Consider the following 6,915-nt stretch of genomic DNA (forward strand, 5'->3'; position numbering starts at 1 on the left):
ATTTCAATAAATGCAGAAAAATCAATTGAGAAAATTTATATACATTAATGACATTTTTGAAAAAAAGCCTCTCGGCAATGATGAATGCACAGGAATTTATTTATCCTGATAAAAGTCATGTACCAACAAAATATATTATATATAACAGAATACTTAATGATGAAAGACTAAATGCTTTTTTTTCTAAAATCAGAAATAAGATAGATGCTTCCACTACTCCTATTCAATATTGTGCTGTAATATCTAACCAGTGCCATGAAGTGAGGAGAAGAAAAAGGTATCCAAATTAAAAATTTAGATATATAATTTATAAATTATAAAGAAGAAAGAAAATGCCCTCTGTTTGCAGATACTATGATTGTATATATCAAAAATCCAAGGGAATCTACAAAACAGCTCCTAGAAATACTAAATGAGTTTAGCAAGGTGCTAGGGTTTAAGGTCAATATACAAAAATTAATTGTATTCCTATATATTAGCAATGAATAATTGGAAGTCAAAATTAGAAAGTGAGATTTACAGTAACATAATAAACAGGTAAATTTTAAAAAATGTATACAGAACCAATATGATGAAAAATGCAAAACACTGATAAAAGTAATCATAGATCTAAACAAATGAAGAGATATACCATATCCATGGATTAGAAAAGTCAATATTGTTAAGATATCAATGTTTTTCAACCTCATATATAGAATCAATGCAATCCCAATGGAAATCCCACAGCCCTTTTCTAGATATTGACAAGCAGATTCTAAAATTTATACGGGAAGACAAAAGTAATAAAACGACCAAATTATTTCTGAAGAAGAAAAAAGCCAGAAGATTCATATTACCTAATTTCATGGCTTAGTATAAAGTGACAGTGATTAGCCAGGCATGGTTGTTCATATCTGTAATCCCAGCGCTTTGAGAAGCAGAGACAGGAAGATCACTTGAGGTGAGGTCAGGAGTTTGAGATAGTAATTAAGACAGTGTAGTACTAGTGAAAGGATAGCCACATAGATAAATCGAATAGAATAGGGAGTTCATAAATAGACTCACTCATGTATGGACAATTGATGTGTGGAAAAATTGCAAAAGAAATTTAGTGGAGAAAGAAGAATCTTTTACTAATGATGCTGGAACAACTGGACGTTCATAAGTGCAAAAAAATTCATCACAGTCTGAATCTTACCTTTCATATGAAAAATTAACTCAAAATAGATCTATATGTAAATGGTAAAACTATGGGAAAAAACATAGGAGATCTTTGTGCCCTTAGGTTAAACAAGAGTTCTCAAATATGATACCAAAGGTGTGATTCATAAGAAGAAAATCTTGATAAGTTGAACTTTATCAAAATGTAAAATCTTTGACCTATTAAAATACAAGCCATAGACTAGGAGAAAATATTTCCAATTCATCTATCTGACAAGGGAGATCATCTATCAGACATCTGTTAAGATGTCTGACATGGTATCTATCATGTCAGATAGACAACAACTCATCTATCTGACATGACTTTGACGTGCAAATTCATCTATTCTTGTAAACAGAATCCACAAAAAAATCCTTAAAATTTAACAGTGAGAAAACAAACCATTCAATTTAAAAGTGGGCAGAAGATCTGAACAGACACTTCACAAAGCATACATGTGGATGGGAAATAAACAAATAAAAAGATAATCGACATTATTGAAAATATAAAGAGACACCACTATATATCTAAGTGAATGGCTAAAATATAAAAAACTAACAAAATAAAGTGCAGTTAGGATGTGGACCATCTGGAAATCTCATACATTTACCGGTAGAAATAAAAAGTACAGCAACTTTGTAAAATAGTTTGATAGTTTCTTATAATTAAAAATATACTTACCATACTACCCAGTAATGTCACTCCCTAGATATTTACCCAAGAAATATAGAAACTTATTCTAACACAAAAATTTGTATGCAAATATTTGTTTTATTCATAATTACCAAAAACTGGAAACAACTGAGCTGTCCTTCAATTTGTGTATGAATGAATGAAATTCATTCATACACAAATTGTATGCAGCCACGCAATAGAATACTAGAAAGGAAATGAACTATTGAGTCTCACAACAACTTGGATCAATTTCAATTCTGTTAAGCAAAAAAATAAAAAATAAAAAAGCCATACTCGAAAGACTACATATTATATGGTTTTATCATACAACATTCTGAATAGGAAAAACTGTGGACACAGAAAACAAATCCATCTTTGCCAAAGTTTGAAGCTAGATAAAGAAGTTTTGAATACAAGGAGGTAATAAAGATCTTTTTTTATTTTTATTTTTTTGGTAATAGAACCATTCTGTGTTATGAGTGTAATAGTGGATATGTAACTCCATGCATGCATAGAATTTACACTACAGAGTGAATTTTACTACATGTAGCTTTTTTTTTAAAGATCTACATACTCCTAAACATACAGAAAAGTGAAAGACCATTAACACTTGATCCCCAGAAAAAGTTAATAGAAAACATGCCCAAAAACACAAATCTCTAGACCATTATGAGAAAGTTAACATCTAAGTTTTGTTTAAGTTTTCATAATGGCATATGAAATTAAATTAATAGTCAATATTTCCACACCTAGTTTTAACCTTTAACCCAAAATGCGTGTGATTTAATCCAGTGATAAAGCTCATTGGGCAGACAGAACATTTCATTTGCCCTCTTAGAATCACTGTACTTCTGAATAAAACATTTGGAGGCACTTAATGGAAAGGTGTTAAGTTCATTGACTTTGTTATTATTACCATAATTAAGGCAAATATAGCCAGCTAAATAGGTCTTGCCAAGATAATGAATGTTTCTTAATTACCTCAGTGTTTGTAGCAAACCAACTTTACCTTAAATGCAAGTTCTCCTTGTCACACTAAGCACTTAATCAGAAAGAAACTTAAAGGGGAATCCTAGAATTTCAGAAATTGGAAGAAACTATAGGGATTATAGAATAAGATCAAGTCCTTCATTTTATAAACTTGAAATATTAAGTGTCTTTGTATTTTACATGTTTTATTACATATTATAATGTTTTGACATCCAATAAAAATTTCCAGCAGCAAAGACTGTTCCTCCCAACCCCAAGCCAATTCTTAGCAATAAAAAGGGCTCAGCTGAAAGCATGACTTTAATGTGCAAATTAACAAATCCAGAGCCGTACCTCCTCTATCAGGCCCTTGCAACTTAGGAAGCAATATTCCTCTGCTCTAACCATCCCAGGGCCAGGTACCAGGCACTAGAGATCACCCCTAACCCTATATCCCAAAGTCCATGAAAATTGTTCATACTTGTCAATACAAAACTATTCACCCTGCACTGCTTTGCCTTTCCCACGATACCCCATGACCCAAGTGCTCTTTTTGTTCCAGTGTTTTGCCTCCTAACAGCCTTCGTAACTTTCCCATGTGGACCTGCATGATGTGCTGTGAGGTCTTTTCCCAGAAGTGACTATGAGAGCCCAACAATCTTGGCAGAGACGAGACACATCTTTAGGATTTGTGAGTATAATAAACTCTGCTTTCTCCTAAACCTCTCTTGTGTCTCCTCTTGGGGCCACATTTGACTGACCATCTCATGAAAGAATACAAACTGTCTTACCTTGTAAAATGTGGGATATAGGCCTTAAGCTCTTATGTTAATGTCATATGGTTGCAGACTAGAATATGAAACTTGAATCATCTGCATATGAAATAGGCAGAGAAGAACTGACTGAAATAAAACGTATGAATTTAGTGATTTTGCTTTTAAAAACATGTGGATTTTGTTAGAGCATTTTATAATCAGTTCTTGTTCTGTAGATCGGCTTAGAACTCATGGTGGTATTTTCTGCAAACATGCAAAAGAGACAACAAACCCCACCCAAACCCTACACCCTCATACTCTCATCACAGGCCTAGTACTATCTGCACCAATGAGACAAGGTTTTTACAGCATCCCAGGAAATAAAGTCACAGAAGAAGAATGGCAGTGACCTAAGAGCATATGAGAAGACTCCCTAAGAGCATATGAGAAGACTCCCTAAGAGCACATGAGAAGACTGTCTTGATAATATTAATTTTCAACTTTTTCTCGTCTGTCTAATGGAGGGCAGAAGTAAATGTGCATTCCCAGAGAGGTTAGTACCCTGCAGAAGTACAGAGTTTCCTGAAAACATTGTTATTTTAAACATCCATGCAAAATTTGCACTCTGCTTTATAATTTACCAATGATTGTTTCAATATACAAATAAAAATTTTTACAAAACAAAAATCATCCATTTCTAGGAAGTTCCCCAAGCTTGTTAAATATGAGCAATGTTTATCCTTTAGCTCTTAAGCACACATACTCCAATGTAATAATCACAGAAAAAAATTGTCTTATAAAGACACACACAACATCCAACACAATAATCTGATGAAACTGGGATTTCTCTGAATTTTGGAAGCAGAGGTTGGTCCACACTAGCACACACATTCACACAGAAGGATCAACATAAGCATTACACTTTATTTTGCAATGTTTAATCTTTTTCTCCTTTAAGAGAGAGTCCTTCTTCAGTGTTGCCTAAACACTGGTAACCCTGGAGAAGTTGTGACAGCTGTCAATATTCACTTCATGAAATTGTGAATTGCTTTTCCCAGAAGTGACTATGACAGCCCAACAATCTTGGCAGATTAGAAATCACCCCGAGACTAGATGCATCCTAAAGTCTTATCCACATATTGCAGGAAATAGAAGCTGAGCATTAAGATAGGTTGATACTTTCCTTTTTTTTTAAAGAAGGGAAAATAACATTGAAGAACTCATCAGGTGCAAAGCACTGCATTGGGGCATTTTATATTCAGTCCCTCATTTATTCTCCATTACAAACATATCCCTCTGTGTCCATGTTGAAAATATTTTCCAGATGATCACACTGAACCTGAGCTTTAAGTCCATACAGCAATTTAGTAGCAAAGGCAGGGTTTAACCTCCATTTCCCCACACCCCAAACCTTTCTTTGTATTTTATGGCAAAGCCTGTGTATCTATTACACTATGCTCCTCTCTTATTTGGCCACAAAGATCACAATTGTTATCACTAGGCAGGTGTAATTGTAATTTTTTTCCCTGTATCAGATTATTTGCCTTCAGAACAAACTTCTAAATCCAACTTTGACTAGAAATTGTTCAAAGCTGTCTGCTGTGATTGTCTTCCTCATATTATCTGGAGAAATCAATTTGACATTATTTAGTAACATTGAAGAAACACATACTATATGACCATTAAGTCCACTTTTGGGTATGTACTCCAGAGAAATGCAGACAAATATTCATCAAGATCCCTGCTTAAGAATGTTGCAGTGAGCTGAGATTGCACTACTGCACTCCAGCCTGGGTGACAGAGTGAGACTCTGTCTGGAAAAAAACAAAAAAGAATATTGAGAATACCGTGGTTTGCCATAGTTCCAAACTGAACACAGCCCAAATGTGCATTGACAGTAGGATAGGTAAATAAATCATAGTAATTCATACAACTCCATTCAGGAACACTATGCAAGAATAAAAATTAATTATATACATAACATGAATTCATCTTTCAATCCTAATGTTGATCAAAACAAGAAAAACATAAAGGAATTTTTACAGTATGCTTTATATTACATAAAGTTCAAAAACATGCAAAACTAAACTATATCATTCAGGACTGTTTGCATATGTGCTTAAACAACTTTTTTAAACCAAGGGATTAATTACCATAAAATTAATTAAAGGAGATATTCTGAAGGGAAAGAAGGTGGTCTAACGGGACAAGGCTTCACAAAAATGGTTTTTTACTTGACTTGGATTGTGATTATACAAGTATTTACTGTATAATTATTATGTACTTTTCAATATGTCTGTTTTATTTCAAAATTTTAATATGTTTACAAAATTAAACATCTAAAAAGTAAAACTCTTGGGAGGTCATTTCACTCTACCCTATGGTAAACTCTGACCTCTCAGTTCTTCACCTGACCTCTCACTTTAGTTATTCAGGTGCTGAGATGGCTAACATTGCAGATGAGAATAAGATAAACATGAGGACTACCAAATGAAGCAGTTTCTGAAATTATTCAAACTAGAAAATAAATATACATGTAAGACCGTATGTAGATTAGACAACAGAATTCACATTTATCAAATGCAACATATGTTCCATGACGGAAACACAGTAATGCACACAGAAACTTATGAGCAATATAAGCAATACAACAGCCTTTTCCCTTTTCTACATAGGGAAAAAGTCAGTACTAAGGTGATTGTATGTAATGAGTGCTTATACACAGAGACCTCCAAGAGATAAGTTTTCATCTAAATTTTAAAGAACAGCTATGCTTTGACAAAGAAAGTAAAGGGGCATTCACCATGGAGAAGTATGTGACATAGATCTAGTAGGAGTTAGCAGGTGTTAGCCAAAATTGAGTATGGAAGATTGACTTGGCTGGAGTAGAGTAGCTATAGTATAAAGTGATATTTGCAATATAAATAGAATCAAAAAGAATGAAGTGACAGGTGTGTGTGTGTGTGTGTGTGTGTGTGTGTGTGTGTGCGTGCATGAACACGTGCACATAGAGGAAAGAGGCTGGACATGATGGATCATGGCTGTAATCCCAACACTATGGGAGGCTGAGAAAGGACGACCACAGAACAGAGGCTGGGAGTTCAAGACCAGCCTGATCAACAGAGTGGGCCCCATCTCTACTAAAAATTCAATAATTAAAAAAAAAGTAGCTGGGCACAGCGGCCACACCTGCAGTCCCAGCTACTCAGAGGCTGGAAGGATCCCCTGAGCCCAGGAGGTTGAGGCTGTGGTAAGCCAAGATCACATCACTACACTTCAGCCTGGGTGCCACAGGAAGGGAAGGGAAAGAGAGGGGAGGGGAGGGGAGGGGAGGGG

The sequence above is a fragment of the Sapajus apella genome, unplaced genomic scaffold (assembly GCF_009761245.1).
Source record: "Sapajus apella isolate SASKATOON/1434 unplaced genomic scaffold, GSC_monkey_1.0 scaffold12, whole genome shotgun sequence".
NCBI lineage: Eukaryota > Metazoa > Chordata > Mammalia > Primates > Cebidae > Sapajus > Sapajus apella.